The following is a 23,789-nucleotide window of genomic DNA, read 5'->3' as shown; positions in this document are numbered from 1 at the left end:
GGTCAGGCAACATCCGTGGAGAGAAATTTGAGTTGACGTTTTGAAGAAGGGTTTTGAAGAAGGGTTCGACCCGAAACGTCAACTCAAATTTCTCTCCACGGATGTTGCCTGACCTGCTGAGTTTTTCCAGCATTTTCTGTTGTTATTTTGGGTGAGGAAGAATTGAGTTTAGAGGGAGAGTTGCTGTCTCTCTCCACACGGCTGTCTATAAGACACTCCGTTATCAGGATCCGAGTAAAAAATCTCCACATGTCAGACAGCTCTAGGAGTTTATCCTTGCAACTATTAACAAGAAGCTTGCAGATGTGGCAGCAGTATCTTTCAGATTGTTTAGCAATAAACGTAGCTAAATCAACAGTGTACAAGATAATAAACATCTCCTATACACTGAATCAATAGGAAGGATTTGTACCTAAAGTTTTGGGATTACCAAACCCATTGCCAATATGCTAATCTACAAACGTTAATGAAGAACTACAGAAGCAAATGTAATTATTATGCGTTGAATTGTAGAACCCCGACATTTAAAAAAAATCTTGAGAGCCTCCCCTCATCTGTTGATCTATTCTGTTCAGATAACTGATGCTATCTCTGATCACTAGATTTTACAATGGAACAACTGACGTCTTCTATGTCTGAGTGGCAGTAAAAAATTTAATGTACGGCAATAAAGGCTCAAAAGACCTAAACAAAATCACTTAAGTTAAGGCTCGACCAACAAAAATATAAATGGGTGCGTTCCAGTGTTACCCTAACCCTATTTGCAGTGCTTATTTCCACGGGGGTCACATTTGGCAGGGAAACCAGACTCGAACGCACCTGAACTGGGGAAACTAATGCAGGGCGGCAGACCTCATCAAGGTGAGAATAGAAGTTTTAAGTAACACAGAGGATAACAACATGAACTTGATGCTAACCCAGGCTTGGTGTTGATCGAGAAAATTCAGGCTCTCATTCAGTCCTCTTCCCCCAATGTTGTCACGTAAGTGGACATTTAAAAAAAAAATTGTTTATGGGATGTGGGCGTCACTGGCAAGGCCAGCATTTATTGCCCATCCCTAATTGTCCTTGAGAAGGTGGTGGTGAGCTGCCTTCTTGAACTGCTGCAGTCTGTGTGGTGAAGGTACTCCCACAGTGCTGTTAGGGAGGGAGTTCCAGGTATTTGACCCAGCAACAAAGAAGGAGCAGTGATATACTTCTAAGTGAGGATGGTGTGTGGCTTGGAGGGGAACTTGGAGGTGGTGGTGTTCCCCTGCGCCTGCTGCCCTTCTAGGTGGAGGAGGTCACGGGTTTGGGAGGTGCTGCCGAAGAAGCCTTGGCGAGTTGCTGCAGTGCATCTTGTAGATGGTACACACTGCAGCCACGGTACGCCGGTGGTGGAAGGAGTGAATGTTTAAGGTGGTGGATGGGGTGCCAATCAAGCGGGCTGCTTTGTCCTGGATTGTGTCGAGCTTCTTGAGTGTTGTTGGAGCTGCACTCATCCAGGCAAGTGGAGAGTATTCCATCACACTCCTTACTTGTGCCTTCTAGATGGTGGAAAGGCTTTGGGGAGTCAGGAGGTGAGAAACTCGCCGCAGAATACCTGGCCTCTGAACTGCTCTTGGTGCCACAGTTAAGTTTCTGGTCAATGGTGACCCCCAGGATATTAATGGTGGGGGATTTGGCGATGGTAATGCCGTTGAATGTCAAAGGGAGGTGGTTAGACTCTTGCTTGTTGGAGATAGTCATTGCCTTGCACTTGTGTGGTGCAAATGTTACTTGCCACTTATCACCCCAAGCCTGAATGTTGTCCATGTTTCAGCCAGCTAAGTCTTCATGTGGGGTGGTGGGGGTTTGGTCGCAGCTATAAATCTGGACCTCTTGCAGCCATTTTTCTACTTCCAAATTTACCCTGCTACCTGCAGCCACATTTACCCCTCCCCTTTAAGAGATGCTGGCTACCTTTAAGTGGCATCAAAGAAGCCCGGTTTCCTGTCCCCACTTCCCTAGACAGGCGCACAGCCAAAAAGGTGGATGCAGGGAGGGTGTGGGGGAGGCTGAAAGTGGCCGAGGATCCCAGCAAGGCAGGGGATGTGGAGGCCCGACTGAGGTCGCCATCGGGGCCTCATTAACATATTGTAGATCCACCTCCTATCTGGCAGCTGGCAAAATAGACAGCCTGGCCGACGGACGTTTGCGGCAGGAGGCCGCAGCCAGGGACCTGTGTTGTCAGTGCCCAACACAGGGAAGGGAGTTTCGGGTGACGATCATGATGGAATGGGAGGAGGTCATCAATTTTAGGTTGTAACTTGCAAGATAGATAAGGGGGAACCAGTGGATGTAGTGTATTTAGATTTTTAGAAGGCATTCAATAAGGTGCCACACAAGAGGTTATTAAACAAAATTATGGCTCATGGGATTGGGGGTAATATACTAGCATGGATTGAGGATTGGTTAACGGACAGAAAACAGAGAGTAGGAATAAACGGGTCATTTTCAAGTTGGCAGGCTGTGACTAGTGGGGTACCGCAAGGATCAGTGCTTAGGCCTTAGCTATTCACAATCTATATCAATGATTTGGATGAGGGGACCAAATGTAATATATCCAAGTTTGCTGATGATAAAAAGCTGGGTGGGAATGTAAGTTGTGAGGAGGATGCAAAGAGGCTGCAAGGGGATACAGACAGGTAAAGCGAGTGGGCAAGAACATGGCAAATGGAATATAATGTGGAGAAATGTGAAGTTATCCACTTTGGTAGGAAAAACAGAAAAGCAGAGTATTTTTTAAATGGTGAGAGATTGAGAAATGTTGGTGTTCAGAGGGACGTGGGTGTCCTTATACATGAATCGCTGAAAGTTAACATGCAGGTACAGCAAGCAATTAGGAAAGCAAATGGTATGTTGGCCTTTATTACAAAAGGATTTGAGTACAGGAGTAAAGATGTCTTACTGCAATTATATAGGGCCCTGGTGAGACCACACCTGGAGTATTGTGTACAGTTTTGGTCTCCTTATTTAAGGAAGGATATACTTGCCATAGAGGGAGTGCAACGAAGGTTCACCAGACTGATTCCTGGGATGGGGGGGATTGTCCTATGAGGAGAGATTGAGTAGACTTGGCCTACATTCTCTAGAGTTTAGGAGAATAAGAGGTGATCTCATTGAAACATACAAAATTCTTACAGGGCTTGACAGGGTAGATGCAGGGAGGATGTTTCCCCTGGCTGGGGAGTCTCAGAAGTCACAGTCTCAGCATAAGGGGTCGGACATTTAGGACTGAGATGAGGAGAAATTTCTTCACTCAGAGGGTGATGAATCTTTGGAATTCTCTACCCAAAGGGCTGTGGATGCTCAGTCGTTGAGTATATTCAAGACAGAAATCGATAGATTTTTGGATATTAAGGGAATCAGGGGATATGGGGATAGTGCAAGAAGGTGGAGATGAGGTAGAAGATCAGCCATGATCTTATTGAATGGCGAAGTAGGCTCGAAGGGCCGAATGGCCTACTCCTGCTCCTATTTCTTATGTTCTTATGTAATCTGGAGGGTTGTGGGGGGAGGCTGGAGATCGGGGCTGGGGGAGGCCGAAGGCTTCCTTGAGGGGCCTGGGGTGGGGGGAGCTCCTCCTGGCTCACAAGGACTGCTAAAAGAGCCATATACCTTGGGGAGTCGACAGCTCCCGCCTTCAATCAGCAGCCAGGAATCCGACAGCTCGGTCCTCCTCCTCACTATTAAATTCAATTCGCAGTGCCGATGATGCCATCAGGTCATGTATTTGGTATGTTAATGAGGAACCCCGTCTGCCTTTTGCGGGAGCCTCGTCTGTGGCCTGATCGCTGCACTGTAATATTTAAAGGGTCGGGGTTGGGTTCCGGTTGGAGTCTGGTTGTTTGATCCTGATATTTTAACCGCTCCCTACGCCCCCACCCCCCATGACCTTCTCCCGCCCATTGAGGCTGAGGTGTCTAAGGGCTGAGCCTATCGAGCTATATTAGACAGTAAATGGTATAGATAGGTAAATCTGTAAAATATATTTTAAATTATAATGTGACAGCCTGACAAGGAGGTCATAGGTTCAAACCAGTAAAAGACAAATTTAGGCTTGATATCAGGAAGTTCTTCGTAAAAGCTGATAAACACATGGAATGGATAGAGTAATGGAGGCAAAAACATTGGAATTATTTAAGAACCAATTGGATGCTGAAATAAGGGCACTTTAAGGTCATTCTGCCTGGATGAACTAAGTTGGTCCGAAAGGCCCCTCTAATTATTGTGAGTTGTGGAGTGCAGTGTGCAAACAGCAGACCAGGCATCACTGCAGGTCGTCCCGAGGTTAGCAACCACAGAGGGGTGCTCCCTGGAAGGGCCCATTTGCAATGTTAAGAGACTGCAAGGCAGGAGGTTTGCTTTCCGCTAACATTAAAAAATATTCCATGCAAAATCTTAGAAAGTCCCCAGGAGGCACTTTTAAAATGCAGCTTCCATTGCGCTGGAGCTGGACTGTGCCTGGTACAATCCAACCTCTGGTGTGGGGTCTCACAGCTCTTAACTTTAATGCACATGGGATCAGATCAAAACCTGACACCAGCGTTGCACTGCCACTTTTAAAGTGAAGCACACCTGAAGCTGCTTTGCTTCAAGCGAAAGTGGCAGCATAATTGCACCCTAACAACCCTAGCCCTTTGACACCCTTTAACTCTCCATTATGATGTATTAGGCTGGATCGGAGCAATTTCCTGTCAACGCTGTTGTACATAAATCCAAGGGACAGCCCTACTTATGTTGACCCTTATTGTATAGAATTCCAATGTACAATACAATTTCCTATTCATATCAATTATAGTCCATATACGTCAAATCATTTTCCTATTTACTATGCTTATATAGCATTCCAATGGAATAGTGCACTCCCCTTTGACTCTTTCTGCATAAAACTCCAATGCTCTTAATCATTTGCTTTTCACTCCTACTCTACAGAATCAAACCATTCCCTATTATTTCCATGGTATATCCTTCGACTGGACCAAATCATTAGCATTCAAACCGAGTACAGTTAATTTCATTGCAGCGAGCCAGTTTCCACCACTTGTCATTGTATAGAATTCCAATATAGCAAACCAATTCATATCCACTCTCACTGTATGAAATGCCATTGTGCCAAACCACTTCCCTTTCACTTTAATACTATAGTATTCCAATAGATTAAGTCGCTTCCATTCACTCCTGTTGCATAGAATTTTACTGACCAAATGACATCTCATTCAGTCTTATATATTAAATAAAATTTCAGTGTGTCAAACTGCTTACCATTCAGCTCATGTGCAGATTCATGCAAAATATTCAATTTTGTCCCTTGGTGATATTATCTGCAGTTTATGAAATTCCTAATCGAAGTATAACATTTGGTAGACTAGTTCAGTATTTAACAAGGCACATCTGTCATGAAGCAGAAATTGTTAGGCTTGATTTCAAGGTGAAGATTTTGTTTATCACCCACTTAAGAGATTTAAAAAAAAGTTATTAACCCTTAATTAATTCGTTCATTAGGTGTCAGCCTTGACTCAGTGGCTGCACTCGTGCCTCTAAGTTAGAAGGTCATAGGTTCAGGCCATACTCCAGAGATTTAAACACATCATGTAGGCTGATACCTCAGTGCAGTACCAAGGGACTGCTGCACTGTTGAATGAGATGTTAAACCGAGGCTTCCGACTGCCCTCTCATATGGACATAAAAAGTAGAAGAGCGGGGGAGTTCTCCCCGGTGTCCTGGCCAATTTATCCTTCAACCAACAGCACTAAAACAGATTACCTGGTCATTTTATTTCATTGCTGTTTGTGGGATCTTGCTGTGCACAAATTGGCTGCCACGTTTGCCCGCATTGCAACAGTGACTCCACTTCAAAACTTCTTTGTTGGCTGCAAAGAGCTTTGGGATGTCCGGTGGTCATGAAATATGTTATATAGCTGCTAGTCTTTGTTTCTTAAGTTTGTTTGGAAATCAAAATCAAAACAAAGTTGTAGAAATTTTCACGGCCATGTTAAGCTCTGATAAAATACAACCAAGATGAACTCTGGGTGATCTGTGAAAAATCTGTCAGCACAGTCTCTCTCCTCCCTGCCCCGCCCCACAAGCTCACTCACAACAATGAAAATCACTGCAATTGCAGAGCTGAACTTAAAATAATATCCAGCAGACTTTGCTTGCTAAGTCACATTAGTTGTACCACAGAAAGTGTGCTAGATGGTAAAAGTTAAACTTATCAAAATGGAAAAAGAAAATTAACCTATAAAGAGATGCTATTAGGCTCCCCAATGCCAACATTGTTTTGAAACACTGGACTGATGCAAGTGTGTAGGAATGAGTTTCAGAGAAAACAAGTTGCCTCACTTCTCAACCAGGTTCCAGGCAGTTAAACAAAGGAGCTCACAATGGGAGTAAATATCCTTTTGGAAATGTATGCGGTGTATGATTGTATGATTTTTTTCACAGAGAGCAATGCGTGGTCCATCTACAATGTAGCTCCATGTCTAGTAACTGTCTAAAAAGCAACGTAAGATGTCTTCCTGGGAAAATAACATACGACAGAGCATCTCAGCCACATGTTTGGTTCTCGTCTAACATTCTGAAGTGCAAAAAGATTTGCTCTGCTGGTTTTGAGACCCATCTCTCTGTACGTATACCAAATCCCATCCTTAGTGATTGGCTTGCAACCAATGCTTCCAAATATGTAGATGAACTTGTATCTATATACTGTAGTGTCTTTCATGACCTCAGGACATCCCAATGTGCTTTACAGCCAAGGAAGCAGTTTTGAAGTGGAGTTACTGTTGCAATGTGAGGAAACGTGGCAGCCAATTTGTGCACAGCAAGATCCCACAAAGAGCAGTGAGATAAATGACCAGGTAATCTATTTTTTTAGCGATGTTGGTTGAGGGATAAATATTGGCCAGGACACCAGGAGAACTTTCTTGCTCTTCTTTGAATAGTCCCATAGGATCTATTACATCCACTTAAGATAGCAAACAGGGCCTCGGTTTAATGTCTCTTCCAAAAGACGGCACCTCAAACCACACTCTCAGTATGGCATTGAGATACCAGCCTGGATTATGTGCTCATATTCTGGAATGGACTTGAGCCCATGACCTTCTGACTCATAGGTGAGAGTGCTACCACTGAGCAAATTGATTGTTTTGGCACGTGGAAACATAGAAGATAGGAGCAGGAGTAGGCCATTCGGCCCCTCGAGCCTGCTCCGCCATTCAATGAGATCATGGCTGATCATCCAAACTCAGTACCCTGTCCCTGCCTTCTCCCCATATCCCTTGATCCCTTTAGCCTTAAGAAATATATCTAACTCCTTCTTGAATATGTTTAATGAATTGGCCTCTACTGCCTTCTGTGGTTCACCACTCTCTGGGTGAAGAAATTCCTCCTAATCTCTGTCCTAAATGGCTTACCCCTTATCTTTAGACTGTGACCCCTGGTTCTGGACTCCCCTGCCATCGGGATCATCCTTCCTGCATCTAGTCTGTCTAGTCCTGTTAGAATTTCATAAGTTTCAATGAGATCCCCTCTCATTCTTCTAAACTCCAGCGAGTATAAGCCCAATCGACCCAATCTCTCCTCATACGTCATTCCTGCCATCCCAGGTATCAGTCTGGTGAATCTTCGCTGCACTCCCTCCATGGCAAGAACATCCTTCCTCAGATAAGGTGACCAAAACTGCACAAAGAAGAATCCAAGATACAAGGGTACTTAAAGATGGATTATGTTCCTCTGCTGGCTGTAAGGGTCCTCTACGATATGAGTTTGGACAGTCTCAACGCAATTCCTAGTGAACATGAGCTGATGACACAAGACTTCCCCTCATTCAATATTAATCGGCAATGCCATTCAGACAGGCCTTCGCATGGTTGGTATGCGAACATGAAGCAATGTCACATTGGGCAGTGCAGGGTGTTCTTCTGAGGTTATGGCTGAGGCACACTGTTGAACAGAGGGTGCTTTACTCCACATCTAGCTGGACTATACCTGACCTGGGCTGCTTGATGCTGACACCAGGTGCCTAAAATTGAAACGGTTCCATTCCTGAACGTTTAAACCTCTCACCTTTGGAGAAGCAAAACCCCCCCAAAAAATCAAATAACAAAGCAAAGGGTGCAGCTTGCCAAGTTGTCTGCCCACAGGAACATAATAACTCGCTCACTGTGCCCCCTCCCCAAAGAATTCAACATCTGGCTTGTCCTGATTGATTTTTCTTTTGGAAAGTCATTTGAACTTCAACTGTGATTTATTCGCCAATGGATCTGGTTCTCAATTAGCCAGGGAACCATTAGTTTGGAATGTATTGTGTGAAATTACCAAATGGGTTCTGAGCGGGGAGGGCGGGGGGAGGGCGGGGGTGTAGGGGGAGTATCCAATGGCATCTATGCTGGGAGTGTAATATAAATATTTTTTTTTAATAGGTAATCTATACACATCAAATGAATGGAATACTGTTTCTTTTCTTTTAATATAAATAACATGTCGACTCCTACCAGTTTCCTCTTGTTGACTCAGGTACAGCTAGCTCTAGTTACAGTTGTTCTGACTATAGATCCATATTGAGGACTTCCTTCCTCTTAAACATGCATTTGACACTTGAAAAATATTGCCAAAATTATGACAATTAGTTTGGGAAAGTTAAAAGGGCTCCCTGGCAAACTAACTGTTTAAGACAATGCAAACAGTTCTTTGACAACATCTTTTTCTCCAAACAGTTGGGAATGAATCTTGTAATATTGCATGTATTGCATTTTGTGCTATACTAGAGAGCATAACAAGGTGCAATTGCAAGAAACTCTATTACAGATAGATCATCACCCCATATCCCTCCAGATTCTCTTCCAGCTGCGAGGGTCTGGGGTGCTCACCTCCTTCCTCCTCCTACATTTTCCATCACAACACAATACCAGATTTCACTCACTCCGAGACGGAACTCCCTACTCTCACGTGGCACTTGGCTTACATGAGCCAGTCAAGACTTGTCAACGTTCGCCCAAGTGGAAGCCCAACTGACAAACAACTAACTGAGGTAAAATGAGTGAGAGGTAGTCCAAAAAGGACCCAAATGAATGTGGTGGGTGTGAATCCTTGCCACAGGCTCGAACGAAAGAAGTGAGTTTCAGTGAAGGATACCGCCTAGGTAACCTCCACTGTTGTCAGTGAGTGGTAGCCCAGATCAAGCAACTCAAGCAAATCTAAGTTTCAGACAATGTTTGGACACTAGCTCACAAATTTCTTTCTTGGGTGTCTGGCACCAAACTGCTGAGCTTCTGGAAAACCTATTACCTTCTTTTCTGAACTATTAAATTACAAAGAGTTTTCCAAACTTTTGATATTGACTGTGGAGTCAAGGTCAGACGCAAAGATAGTTTAAAAGAAGATGGAGAACTTTGATCAGCTGTCCCTCCACGGACGAGAGGACAGTTTTGAAAGATTACAAACTCACATGATACTTAATTATCAGAGACAGAATTTAAGAACCAGACCTGGAGCCAAATTTCAACATTTTCATACAATTCTGTTCTTATGTTTGCAAAGGATTTCAGTGCTGCATATATATATATATTTTTTGTGTTGGGGAAGAGAACGGAAACTGACCTTCCGGGATCATTCATATCTGGCAGTGCACAAATTTATTTTAAAAAAGTTCCACAATGCTGTTAAAAATAGTGACTTGATAAAATTCTGCCAAAATTCTACAACTTGGAATTATTGTTGTGGAAAAAATAGCTTTGGAAAATAGGACATTTTAGGACATGAAGAGAAATATTTAAACACCTCACTCAAATAGCTGCACTACAGCCTGCGAGTAATCAGTAGAAGAGCAGGCTAACCACATTCCAAAATAAAAGGGTCAGGCACAATGGGGAGAAAATTGCTGACAATATCAGCGAATGAATACTTTACACGTGCATATAACATTCCCCTGGCTGACATTTTAACTGTGAGTAGAAAGAACTTGCATCTATATAGTGCCTTTCACATCCTTGGGATGTCCCAAAGTATTTCACAGCCAATTAATTACGTTTGAAATGTAGTTACAGTTGCTTTTTAAGCAAATATGGCAGCCAACTTGCACACAGCAATTCCCACAAACAGCAAATGAGATAAATGGGCAGTTAATCCATTTTGGTGGTGCTGGTTGTTAGCCAGGACGCCAGGAGAACGCCCCATTCTTTTTCGAATAGGGCCGTGGGATCTTTTACGTCCACCTAAATAGACAGACGTAGCTTTGGTTTAATGTCTAAACTGAAAGACGTTAACCTATTTATTTTTAGTGGTTTCAACAGGTCCATCTGTTCATCTGTTAGTATCAGAATCAGTCAGGTTAAGATCTCATGGAAGAGTTGCTTGGCTAGGCATTATATCAGAGTAACAGACACATAGGGGTGAGTATAGCAGTGTCAACATTTCCATCATAGGTCAGACGGGGGAAAAACGTTCTTCTAGAACCAGGGGTCACAGCCTAAGGATAAGGGATAGGCCATTTAGGACAGAGATGAGGAGGAATTTCTTCACCCAGAACGTGGTGAACCTGTGGAATTCTCTACCACAGAAGGCCGTAGAGGCCAATACATTAAATACTAGCTGGAGTGCCCGGTGGTGCCGAGGGTTTTTTGAGGGCATGTTGTTGTTGGAAGAGAGAGAGAGAGAGACTGGGGGGAAGAGAGAGAAAGAGAGAGAGACTGGGGGGGAAGAGAGAGAAAGAGAGAGAGGCTGGGGGAAAGAGAGAGAAAGAGAGAGAGACTGGGGGGAAGAGAGAGAGAGAGAGAGACTGGGGGGGAAGAGAGAGAGAGAGAGAGACTGGGGGGAAGAGAGAGAGAGACACGGGGGAGTGAGAGAGAGAGAGACTGGGGGGAGAAGAGAGAGACTGGGGGGAGAAGAGAGTGCCGGGAGGGGAGAAGAGAGAGACGGGGAGGGAAGAGAGAGACGGGGGGGAAGAGAGAGACGGGGAGGAAGAGAGAGACGGGGGGAAGAGAGAGACGGGGGGGGGGGGAAGAGAGAGTGAGAGACTGCTGGATTTAGTTCGGGATTAGCCTGGAGAGAGAGGGGGGAAGGACGCCTCAGGCCTGGCCCGATGGACCCCTGTGAAGGAAGGAAGGAAGGAAGAAGGTGAGCTCTCCCTCCCTCTCCCACCCCCCTCACTCTTTCCCTCCCTCACCCTCTCTCCCTCCCTGCTTTACTCTCTGTCCCTCCCTCCCCTCTCCTCTCCCTCCCTCCCCCTCTCCTCTCCCTCCTTCCCCCACTCCTCTCCCCTCCTCCCCCCTACCCCCCTCCCCTCCTCCCCCCCTCCCTTCCCCCCCTCCTCCCTCTTCCCCCCCCTCCTCCCCCTCCTCCCTCTTCCCCCTCCTCCCCCTCCTCCCCCCTCCTCCCTCTTCCCCCCTCCCCCTCCTCCCTCTTCCCCCACTGCCCCCCTCCCTCTTACCCTCTCCACTCCCCCCTCTCCCCTCCCGGAGCACTCATCCCCCGCTCCAATCCCTCTTTCCGCCCCGGGGCCCAGGCCTCGGCACCTGGATGAATGCGTTCCCTGGACGTTTTTGGCGGCCTCGGCCGTCACCCTGATGCTGTTGGCCGAGGCGAAGACGGTGACCTGGTCGGCTTTCCGCCCCGTGGCCCAGGCCTCGGCACCTGGATGAACGCGATCCCCTGGACGCTTTTGGCGGCCTCGGCCGTCAACCAGATGCCGTTGGCCGAGGCAAAGACGGTGACGTGGTCGCGGAAATGAACGGCCTTGAGCAGGTTCGACAGGTTGCGGGCGCACCGGGAATCCGCTGAACTCGAGGCCCAGGCTTCCCGCGCTTCTAGGCCGCGGCTCCGCGCATCCACTACAATAAAGAGAGATTCCTAAATACTAAAGTTCAGGTTTTTAAGCACCCCATAGCTAAGAAGACAACTGCAGAACAGAACCTAACGGGGTACACACAGAAAGTGGGAAAAATAAACACACAGAAAGTGGGAAAAATAAATCAATAGTTAGGAATCAAGATGGCGGCCAGTCACCTCAGCTCAGAAGGATTAGGCCCGCCCACACATGCAATGAAACGCCCCCCGTGACGCACCGATTGGTCAACCATCAGGTTAATCCCCTGTACGATTGGTCAACCACCACGTCACTCAACGCTAATGAGCGGAATTTTGACGTTTTTTGAACCTTTTTTGTATACTGTCCGAACAATTTTTGTCTGACCAAAAAGTAAATATGCCTATTAGACTCCCCTAATGATAAGCTTTCTTTTGATTATAACATGCGTGTAGGTACGCTGTATAACTTTTGAGTGTATAGCGGACAGACAGACAAACAGACGAACAGAGAGACAAACAGAGAGACAAACAGACAAACCGCTTTATATATATAGATATTCAAGAAGGAGTTGGATATATTTCTTACGGCTAAAGGGATCAAGGGGTATGGGGAGAAAACAGGGACCAGGTACTGAATTTGGATGATCAGCCATGATCGCATTGAATGGCGGAGCAGGCTCGAGGGGCCAAATGGCCTACTCCTGCTCCTATCTTCTATGTTTCTAATTTGCCAGCTTTAGATTCAACGGTGGCGATCTTCTAATTCCGCCTGAAATGGATGTTAAGTTGGCGAAACAAACTGTTTTTGGTTCGGGCCTCATTTAAATGCTGCTGGCAAGTTACAGGCACCAACAGGCGGCCCGCTGCAGCTGACCGGTTTGGGGGCAGAGCGGGTGGGGGTGGGCATGAGAAATCAGTCGGGTTCCACACTGATGCCAGATTGAATTGCGCCCCCCTTCCTTGATTTTCAACCGCTAGCTGCCTGTTTTTTAGAGCAGAGGTGGACGGTCAGGGTGGGGGTTGAAAATTGCCCCATTTTTGAGAGGTTATTTGCGAGTGTGCATCATTGTGAATGTACTGTGAGTGGGCTGACAGCGAGGGTATTTGAGAGTAGGATACCATGCATGGCTCGAGAATTTCATGGCATTTGCTCAAACACTAAAAGTTGCTGCCTCTTAATCATTTGGGAATGATGCGTGGGCTTTTAACAATCTCTCATTTACGTTTTTTTCTTCCAGCTCTGTCATCATAACAATTATCTACTTCATATTTGGAAGCCCTGTTGTAACCTAGTCCTCAGAGGGTTAATTCTCTAATGAGAAGGGATATGACTTGTGGCAGTAAAGCTGGCAAACAGCTGCTTTTTAATGGAAAGCATATGTAGGTTAGTAATACAGACACACACCTGCAGAGCCAGTATGAAACAGTGCAATTTAATTAATAAAAACGCTTCTTCATTTTACTCGTAGCTTTTATTGAGAACTGACTTCAGTACTTAGCACAGACATTTGCAATAATATAAAACCACACTTATTGTAACTTAGTTTTCTCCCTCTCATCTCTTACTTCTCCCCATGCCCCCCAGCATGGCTACACACCCAGGCCCAACCTGTTCCTAGGTGTCTGCCAGCATTGTTTTACAACTGTGTTCCAAGAAGTGTAAAAGCTGACCCACAGGGCTGATTCATCTTTCAGTTTCCCCCTCCCTTCCTCTGAGGGAGTGCCTCTTCTCTTCTCCACCAGAACGTGCTGGCTGAGATCAAAAATTCACCTTCTGGGAAGATCAACCACAGCCAAGTGCTCAGATCTTTTGCAGGCTATTTTCTTGCCATTGAAAATGTAGCACAGACCCCTTAGCGTTTTACTGCAGTGAAATGCATTGAACATATACCACCAACTAGCCAGTGCCAGTCTCAAACAGTACTTTATATCTGAGAATAAAAAACTTCAGTTACAGTGAGCTAGCTCTTGGATGTGACTTCTTGCCGACCTTGACTGAACATGAATTCATCCTGAAATTGTTACAAAATAGGGTGCGAGAGCGTTCTGCTAATATCATATTGATGGTGCTAACTCCACAACCACGTACTCATATTATGGACTTTTATTTTACAGTCTTCTGCCCAATAGATTTTCAAACTTAGAAAGTGCTACCCTATACGTATAGATTCCTTGGGATATAATGTGGATGCATTATGTAGTAGCTCATTAGAATATACTTCAGATATGTAATATAGTTGCCCTGGTATATATTTCTCTTAGTGGTTTAGACCACTCCCTGCTTTGCCAAGCAGTTGATCTGCTTTTGAACATAGCTAGGTGCTATCTCCCCTATACTGTAGTAGGTAGTTGTCCTGGCATATGAATGGGTTTGGTTTTCGATGTAGTTACCCTGATATATGAAACAATTCCTTATCCCCTGGTCTCATCTCCATGCTTGCCGATATTTGATTTTTATTCTTTCTTAGGAAAGGTGAAGAGTATTTTATTGCCTGATACAACAACAACTTCCATTTATAGGCGGGAGAAAGGAATAGAAGGATATGTTGGTGGGGTTAGATGAAGAAGGGTGGGAGGAGGCTCATGTGGGCCTGTTGGGCCAAATGGCTTGTTTCTGTGCTGTAAATAATATGAAGCCTTTAACATAGAGATAGAGAAACTTCCCATGGTGCTTCAGAGGCACGAGAGAAATGGATGTTGAGTCAAAGTAAAAGTGATTAAGAGGAGTGACCAAAAGCTTGGTCAGACACGTGAGTTTTAAGAAGGGTTTTAAAGGACTGGAGGGAGGTGGCGAGGCCGAGGCGTTTATGGAGGGAATTTCATAAAGCAGGACCTAGGTGCCTGAAAGCACGGCTGCCATTGGTGAGGTGAAGAGAGGGGGACATAGCACAAAAGGCTGGAATCAGAGGAATAGAGAATTCGGGAGGGAATGTTTCAGAGATAGTAGGGTGGTGAGGCCATAGAGGGATTTAAAGAACAAGGACAAGAATTTTAAATTTGAGTCTTTAGGGGACCAGGAACCAATGTAAGTCAATAAGGACAGAGGGGATGTGCGAGTGGGACATGGTGCAGGGCAGAATAAGGGCAGCAACATTTTGGATGAGCTGAAGTTTACAGAGGAGGCTGGGAAGAATTGCGATAGAAGCGGTGTTTAAGTGTAAAAATGGGATTTCCACCAAACCTCCGGTGAAGTTATGGTGGTGGAGCGGGAGCAGCTCTGAGTAAATTCCCAGCCAATAACCTGTTTGTCCGTGATGGTTTAAGTTAGCATAAACGTCCGGGTAATGGTAAGATTGAGGCTAAAGGTGGCCGACGTCATACCTTCTTCTGGGTAAAATTTACTAATGAATCAATTATCTATTATATATAGGTGATTAGTAAATGGTTTTAGTTGAAGCTGAATGCCAATATTTTACTACAAAGGTTTATGATATTCTAATAGTTTTGTTGGAGGGAGCCTCGGCATTCCTGCCTCTGAGCCAGAAAGTTATGGGTTGGAGCCCCACTTCAGACAGTCTGAGCGAGTGGAGATGAGAATTCCAGTCTGGGAACACTGGGTTGACATCCAATGGGATCGTTGGTCGCGATTTTGCTGACCTCGGCAGGTCCGGTGCGGGCGATGACGATGTCGGGTCCCAGCCCCACCGCTGGCTCCAGCCCGGCCTCTGAAATGAATTTCCTTTGATTGGGCTTGTTAAGCCCGCCCAGAGCACTTCCCAAGCTAATTAGAGGGAGCGGCTCTGGTGACGTCATTCATGACGTGTCATCAGCCGGTTCCCTTAAAGGGACCATGGCCACCATATACTTATGGAGGGAGTCAGACCATGCAGGAAGGTCCTCTTCCCTTCTGATGGGGGAAGAGACCTCCCCAGGAGATCAACACAGCCTGGTTGCACATTGCAGAGGAGGGCACAAGCAGGGATGAACATAAGAACATAAGAATATAAGAAACAGGAGCAGGAGTCGGCCAATCGGCCCCTCGAGCCTGCTCCACCATTCAATAAGATCATGGCTGATCCAATCTTGGCCTCAACACCACTTTCCCGCTCTCTCCCCTTACCCCTCGACTCCCTTGTAGTTCAAATATCTGTCAATCTCCGCCTTGAATATATTCAATGACTCCGCCTCCACAGCTCTCCGGGGTAGAGAATTCCAAAGATTCACGACCCTCTGAGAGAAGAAGTTCCTCCTCATCTCTGTCTTAAAAGGGCGACCCCTTATTCTGAAACTATGCCCCCTAGTTCTAGATACCCCAAGGGGAAACATCCTCACAGCATCCACCCTGTCAATCCCCCTCAGAATCTTATATGTTTCAATAAGATCACCTCTCATTCTTCTAAACTCCAATGAGTATAGGCTCAACCTGCTCAACCTTTCCTCATACGTCAACCTTTTCATCCCAGGATTCAACCTAGTGAACCTTCTCTGCACTGCCTCCAATGCAAGTATATCCTTCCTTAAATATGGAGACCAAAACTGTACACAATACTCCAGGTGCGGTCTCACCAGCGTCCTGTAAAGTTGCATCAAAACTTCCCTACTTTAATACTCCATACCCCTTGCAATAAAGGCCAACATTCCATTAGCCTTCCTAATTACTTGCTGTACCTGCATGCTAACTTTTTGTGTTTCATGTACGAGGACCCCCAGATCCCTTTGTACCTCAGCATTCTGTAGTCTCACTCCATTTAAATAATAATTTGCTTTTTCATTCTTCTTTCCAAAGTGGATAACCTCACATTTTCCCACATTATACTCCATCTGCCAAATTTTTGCCCACTCACTTAACCTGTCTATATCCCTTTGCAGACCCTTTGTGTCCTCCTCACAACTTGCTAACCCACCTATCTTTGTATCATCAGCAAATTTGGTTACAGTACACTCAGTCCCTTCATCCAAGTCATTAATATAGATTGTAAATAGTTGAGGCCTCAGCACTGATCCCTGTGGCACCCCACTAGTTACTGATTGCCAACCGGAAAATGACCCATTTATCCCGCCTCTCTGTTTTCTGTCAGTTAGCCAATCCCCTATCCATGCCAAAATATTATCCCCAATCCCGTGCGCTCTTATCTTGTGCAGTGACCTTTTATGTAGCACCTTATCGAATGCCTTCTGGAAATCCAAATACACCACATCTACTGGTTCCCCTTTATCCACCCTGTTTGGTACATCCTCAAAGAACTCTAGCAAATTTGTCAAACATGATTTCCCTTTCATAAAACCATGTTGACTCTGCTTGATTGTCTTATGATTTTCTAAATGTCCTGCTATTACCTCCTTAATAATGGATTCCAGCATTTTCCCAATGACAGATGTTAGGCTAACTGGCCTATAGATTCCTGCTTTCTGTCTCCCTCCTTTCTTGAATAATGGCGTCACATTTGCAGTTTTCCAATCTGCTGGGACCTCTCCAGAATCCAGGGAATTTTGGTAGATTACAACCAATGCATCCACTATCTCTGCAGTCACTTCTTTTAAGACCCTAGGATGCAGGCCATCAGGTCCAGCGGACTTGCCGGCCTTTAACCCCATTCGTTTGCCTAATGCTTTTTCTCTAGTGATAGAGATTGTTTTAAGTTCCTCCCTCCCTATAGCCTCTTGATTATCTATTATTATTGGGATGTTTTTAGTGTCTTCTACCATGAATACTGATCCAAAATAATTGTTTAGAGTCTCTGCCATTTCACTATTTTCCATTATTAATTCCCCAGTCTCATCCTCTAAGGGACCAATGTTTACTTTAGCTACTCTCTTCCTTTTTATATACCTGTAGAAGCTCTTACAGTCTGTTTTTATATTATTTGCTAGTTTACTCTCATACTCTATCTACTCCCACTTTATAATTTTTTTAGTCATCCTTTGCTGGTTTCTAAAAATTTCCCAATCCTCTGCCCACCACTAATCTTTGCAACATTGTATGCCTTTTCTTTCAATTTGATACTATCCTTAACTTCCATAATTAGCCACGGATGGTGCATCCTTCTCATAGAGACTTTCTTTCTCACTGGAATATACCTTTGCTGAGATTTATGAAATATCTCAAATGTCTGCCACTGCTGATCTACCATCTTACCCTTTAATCTATTTTCCCAGTCCACTTTAGCCAACTCTGTCCTCATACCCTTGTAAATGCCTTTATTTAAGTTTAGGACACTAGTTTCAGACCCAGGTTTCTCACCCTCAAATTGAATTTGAAATTCTACCATGCTATGATCACTCTTTCCTAGGGGATCTTTTACTATGAGATCATTAATTAATCCCGTCTCATTACACATTACCAGATCTAAAATAACTTGCTCCCTGGTTGGTTCCTCAACGTATTGCTCTAAGAAACCATCCCGAATACACTCTATGAACTCGTCCTCAAAGCTACCCTTGCCAATTTGATTTGTCCAATCCATATGATGATTAAAATTGCCCATGATTATTGCAGTACTTTTCTTACAAGCCCCCATTATTTCTTGATTTATACTCTGTCCTACAGTATAGCTACTGTTAGGGGGCCTATATACTACTCCCACCAGTAACTTCTTACCCTTACTATTTCTTATCTCTCCCTAAACTGATTCTACATCTTGAGCTTCTGAGCCAATATCATTCCTCACCGCTGCAGTGATCTCACCCTTTATTAACAGAACTACCCCACCTCCTTTTCCTTTCTGCTTATCCTTCTGAAATGTCAAATACCTCTGAATATTCAATTCCCAGCCTTGGTCACCTTGCAACCATGTCTCTGTAATGACTATCAGATCATACCCATTTATTTCTATTTGTGCCGTCAACTTATCTATCTTGTTACGAATGCTGCGTGCATTCAGATAAAGAGCCTTTAATTTTTTGTATCATTTTTCCTTACTCTGACTCTATTTTCTGGTGCACTCTTATGCTTGTATGCTCTGCCCCTTCCTGCTACATTCTGGTTATCGTTACCGCTGTCATTGCCCTGCACTATTGCCTTCTCCTTTCTCTTTGCTGTCCTAAATACCCTGTTATCTGAACCCCTATCTTCTATTGCCAGCTTAGCTTTATTCCCTTCTGATTCTACCCCCAGGTTCCCATCCCCCTGCCAAGCTAGTTTAAACCCTCCCCAACAGCACTAGCAACCCCTCACCCCCCGCAATGATATTGGTCCCGTTCCCGTTGAGGTGCAACTTGTAGAGGTCCCACCTCCCCCAGAAACGGTTCCAATTCCTCTATGAATCTAAAGCCCTCCCTCCTACACCATCTCTCCAGCCATGCATTCATCTGCTCTATCTTCCTATTTCTGTACTCACTAGCACGTGGCACTGGTAGAGATTACTACCTTTGAGGTCCTGCTTTGTGGTCAGGAGGACCTGGGTGTAGTGCCGCAAACATTTCAATGATCTCAGTAGATCACGAAATGTTAGTACAAAGCCACACTCAACCTCATCCTGCTGTGCCTCTCATCACATCACCATCACTGCCTTCCCTACCCTACTCCTGCACATCCTTCTCACACCAACATACCTTGCACCTCCACCTATCCCTCTATATCTTTATTATCACATCCCCATCTCACTAGCCACCCCTCACACTCACCCTCATCCTAGTGCAATCATACCAACTAACAACACACTTGGATGTTTATGCAATGTTCATGTAAATTTTCTGTTAATGTGGTGTCAAACATTGAAACCTTTATTTTCAACACTTTGCATTCTTGAACAGATCTGTGTGCAGCTTTGGAAGTGATGCAGTGAGTTGCAGTGAATAGTGAGACATAACGGTACCCCCTGCAATGGTGATGAATGTGAAAGGAATGGTTTGGTTATTGTAGGGGTGCTTTATGGTGTTGGTGTGGGGTGGTGCCAATCTGGCGCATCATGTGGCAGCCAGGGTGTACAGCATCAAGTGAAGTAAATCTGGCCATGGTGAGGCCATCCCTGGCCTCCCGGGCAGCACTGTGGTGCTGATGCCCTCTGTCCTGTGCAGCATCAGGTGATTGCAGAGAAGGTTGGTGGTGTTGTTGTTGGTGCTGCTGGTGTGCCTGGTGCTGCAGGTGTTAGGGCTGATCGTAGTGGGATTCTGAGGGCCAAGATGAGAGAATATAAAGAGCACCCATGCTGATGGAATAGATGGCAGGTGAAGTACAGATGGCAGAAGCGATCTGTCAATAGTGAGAGAGGTAATGAGGTCAGACTGGATTGAGACTTGTGTAAAACCTTGCAGCCTGGTGAATCTGTTGTGGAAATGCAGTGAGGAAGAGTTTGTGGCTGAGGGGAGGTATCTCTGTAAGGTGGGAGCTTTTACTGTACATTTGAAGCTGTCTACTCAACAGCTGATTCAGTGGCCACTGAACCCCCGTCTCAGCTTAACAGACCAGCGTGGACCCCATGGGCGAGCTGTCAAATGCAGAAGGGGAGCTGAAATTCATTCTTAGTTGGCTCTAAACAAGCCACTAATTATCTGAATTGGGTCCCCCGCTGTGAACCCACCGCTGTGTGTTGGGTCTGCTCAGCGCTGACAGACCCGACATCGGGGAAAGGCGCGTGGCGGCGGGTTGACAGCGGGGTCCCGACCCGCTGGGGAAAAAAACACTTTCCCACCTAATCTGCCACTGATCGTGCCCGCTGACCCCCCGCAAAATCTAGCCCCTTGTGTCCGATGGGAATGGAGTGATGACCCCCATCTTATCTAGTCAATTCTCCTGGTAGGGAATTACGAGTCAGGCTAATGGCCTGTTTACATAAAAAGGGACTTCATTACGGAAGCAACCCAGAGTTGAATGTAAAGCAGTGGAAAAAATGGGCTGCCTCATGGGTGAGATGAAGAAAAAGTTTTGTTATTTTCACTGCATTTTCTTTTAGTGAGATCCATTTAGTGAAAATTAACTGAAAAGTACAATAAAAGTCCATAATCTGTTGTCAAAAGATAACTAGAAAATTGGCAGAAGTGCTCCCACATGAAGAATGTTCAGAAAATTATGAAAATACAATATATATATTTTTTTTAATTGAGTCATGATGAGGAGAAAACAAGAATGTGAATATGTCACTGTGAATGCAGGAAATCCTATCATAATAGTTCATCATCAATGCAAGAAAGAAAAAGAATTGCATTTAAACAGTGCCTTTCACGACCACCGGACGTCCCAAAGCCCTTTACAGCCAGTGAAGTACTTTTTGAAGTGTAGCCACTGTTGTAATGTGGGAAACGCGGCAGCCAATTTGCACACAGCAAGCTCCCACAAACAGCAATGCGATAATGACCAGATAATCTGTTTTTAGTGATGTTGATTGAATGCAGTAAAATAAACCTTTCTCATGCCAGCCTAAACCCAGCTCACATTCCCAAACTGAACAATTCGTCATTCGATGAATTCTACTTCACCAGGATAGAAGGAGCCAGCATCAAAGGGTCAAAACTGGAAACTGGCTGTGTAAGAACCTTTCATGTGATTAGTGGTTGGCATTACCAGCTCCTAGCTGGGCAGCAGCAAAAAGTGAGCACCATTTCAAAGGGAAAAACTTGACACTCTGCTTTCCTTTATGTAGAAATGCATGCCTTCTACTAGTCCATCTATGAAACAGCATCAAAGCCTGGAACAGTGAAGCACTCCAACCACTGTGCACTATATTCTCTAGAGGCTGCTGTCAGATGGGGCCAAGGTCAATGAAGAGCTGAGGAGGCAAATAAAAATAAACTTGCCTATACAAAAAGAAAATCAGGAATAGTTGTATTGAGCTTGCGATTCTGGTTCATATTTTTCTTAATATACTATTACGGTGTTGGAATGGGATGAAGAATTTGTAGCTCGAAGCCATATTTCTTATAACAAATATTATGTGACTTGGCATACCTACTGTTATTAATGAAGCCAGCAGCATGCATCCAACAGAATGTGTACATATTTTTTTTCACCTTTTATACAGCAGCTTTCAAATAAAAATATGACACCACTTGAGATATTGAGGACATGCCAACAGCTTTGATGGATTTGATTGTTTTATGTAGTGACTGAGGATCTCATTTCCTGAAACAGTCCATATCTCCACTGCCAGATCTAAATGGAAACCTGTTAGAGTTACATCCATACAGCCAATACATGTTCAAAAGGATGGATGGGCTGGGTCAAAAATGGCAAGGTCCCCAGCTTGGTCAGGGACGTAGCAAGGTCCCAAAGCATGTGGAAGCACTTTAGAAGTGATAAATGATTGCAATCTGCAATGTGTCTTGGGGGCTTTTACCCACAAAACCTCTAAAGCAAACAAGTGCTAACGGATGCAAGCTGAAACAATTCACAGCCTTTTTTTTAAAGAATACATTTTGCATGTGTTTCACTCCCGGAGGCTGTTTGTTGTACTTGGTGGAGTTGACAGAACCACGCAGAGTCTGACAAACCTCATGGCTCTTTGTGCCAATATTCTAACACACATGCCTGAACCCATGGGTAAAGGTTACAACTAAGGGCAGATCAGTACTAAGTGTGTGCAGTACCCAAGAGTATGCCTCCATTAACCCGTACCAGAAAAAAGCCTATTGTCAGGTAGGAGAAAATAGCAAGATGTGTAAATAAAGTTGGGTTCAGTGTGACTAGTACATGCAGTACTGGCCTTATATATTCATTATAATTTAAATCTTGATTTTGTGGATTCGTTCAGGTCCAGAGCTCCACAGCTTGGTACATATCCGATCTATAGCAAAGGTTATATACAATCAAAATTATTGGTTTGGAACAGTCATTTTGTTCCTTTGGAACAAGCGAACACTATTTCAGCATCTGCAAATTCAAGTGGGGTCTAATTGGTTCTTTTTTGGGCAGAAGGTAGTGAGGATGGTTAAGAGGGAGTACTAGGAATTGGTCTTATAATGAGGTGGGGGAGATTAAAATATTTATAAAAGGTTCTGAAGAAAGATTTAAATAATGGACCACATTGAATGTACAGAGTGGCCTCTCCTATTTTCTTGCATTATTATAGAATGGTTATCATTTTCCTGACACTATACTGCCAGAGATGAGATAGATATGTTTAATTCATGATAGTTCTGTGGGAGTGTTTGATTCTGGTTGATATGATTGAGTTGTATCAATTGGAGACAGCTCACTCCTGATGGTTCTGGAGGGTTTAATAGGTAGGTGTCCAATTGTTGATAGATTAGTTGGGACATCCAATTCACGAAAGTCTGATAAGACTATCTAAGTCCTTACAGTCTAGTAGGGATGCCTTATTTCTGACCATAAGGTGGAGAAGTCTGATCCCTAACATCCAGGGTATCTGGTCCCTTATTCATGTTTAACTTATTTTTTAAGTTCTTATCATGCGCATTCTATTGTGAGGGTGCGGAAGTATTATTTGATTGACTTTTGAAATTCGCAGAGACAAAAGTCCCAATTGTTCCTTTCATCTATTTATCTAGGCAATACAGAGGCAGCAATTTTCCCAAGAAATGTTAAACATGGGTCCTTTCTGTTTTCCTGGGTTTAACCAAGTGTCACCTCTTCAGAAGTACACACTCTATGATCACCCATCTCCAGGAAGAAATTGTTTTACGAAAATCACATTTGAGCATCTGGACAAGGTTGAGGGCTCTAACCCATTTCTTAGATCTTTTCAAACCAAAGACATGTTCTTTTTATATTTGCATGGATTGGGCAGCTGATGGGAAACATGCAGTCAACACTGTTATACAAAACAGCAATATAAAACCCAAGGGACACAAAACAGTAATTTAAAGCAGGATGCACTTAGGAAAAACATTAGCTGAATAACGGTTACATCTCCTAAAAAGAATAAAGTATATTCTATAGTAATTCTATAGGTAGTAACTAAACTTCAACTTGTGCAATGAAAAACGTCAATGAAAAGCTTCAAACTGTATTACAGTTTGTATATTGGCCAACATTTACCGACACAGACTTAAGCTCCGATTTGTACCTGGGGCGAGAGACGAGTGTGGGGTTGGTGAGGTGAGCGGCAGGTTCGCCCCAACTCTCCGGC

This window comes from Somniosus microcephalus, chromosome 13, assembly GCF_052327205.1.
Source record: "Somniosus microcephalus isolate GS21.2 chromosome 13, FLI_Smic_1.0, whole genome shotgun sequence".
In the NCBI taxonomy this organism is placed as follows: Eukaryota; Metazoa; Chordata; class Chondrichthyes; order Squaliformes; family Somniosidae; genus Somniosus; species Somniosus microcephalus.
This window is presented reverse-complemented; position numbering follows the sequence as displayed.